Source organism: Capsicum annuum, chromosome 9, assembly GCF_002878395.1.
Source record: "Capsicum annuum cultivar UCD-10X-F1 chromosome 9, UCD10Xv1.1, whole genome shotgun sequence".
NCBI lineage: Eukaryota > Viridiplantae > Streptophyta > Magnoliopsida > Solanales > Solanaceae > Capsicum > Capsicum annuum.
In genome coordinates this window covers 73,144,278-73,145,165 of record NC_061119.1, presented here as the reverse complement: position 1 = coordinate 73,145,165, position 888 = coordinate 73,144,278, and positions in this window count along the sequence as shown.

Here is an 888-nt window from a genome sequence, read left to right as displayed (position 1 = left end):
TCAATGTATTAAAACATGAATTACATAATTTCTAAAAAAAAAAAAATACATAATACCCTCAATATATATGTTGGAAAGGATGCAGAAAATTATTGAGGGGTAGTAAGATCTTTAAGCATGTTAATGCATGCATTAGATCTATTGTATTACTAATGCCATAGATTTTGAGGTATTAATAATACACACCTTAATACATAATAAAGTGTATAACTATTGCTTGCATTAGTTATACATGTGGTAAAAAGGTATACCAAATAAGGTACTATTAATACACATTAAACTAATGCATGCATTAACATTCAATACACTCTACCAAACGATCCCGTATTGTATTAAATTTAACTAAATTAATATACACCTAGTCATAGATAACATCATATTTATTATATCAAGGCCTATTAAGATTGAAAACAACTCCATATGTCAAAGTGTAAATTTTTATGAACCCCACCGTATTCAGCAGACATTTCAATGTTATGGCATATCTGGTAATTTAAGAGGGGATGGGGGTGGGGAGAATGGACCTTTCTTAAGTTATTGGTATGGTTCAACTAACAAAGCAAAAGTAGCCAATATTCTTAAGCAAACCCCTTTTAAAAAATATCTCAATGACCATAATACCCTTGAACTTTTCACAACAATGACATAAAACAGCCATGTCGAAACTGCTTTTCTAATATATAGAATACCCGAATCAAATTTATCCTCATTGTTATTCTCCCTTTGGGTCAAATTTGCCTATTTACTTAAAAAAAATTTACTACTAAATAAACTCTTTATTATATTTTTAGGTTAAATTTATCATCAATATCATATTTTAAGATCAAATGTTACCATCACTATTAAGAAACTTTTCACATATACTCTTTTTTAACAGAAAAGTCCAAA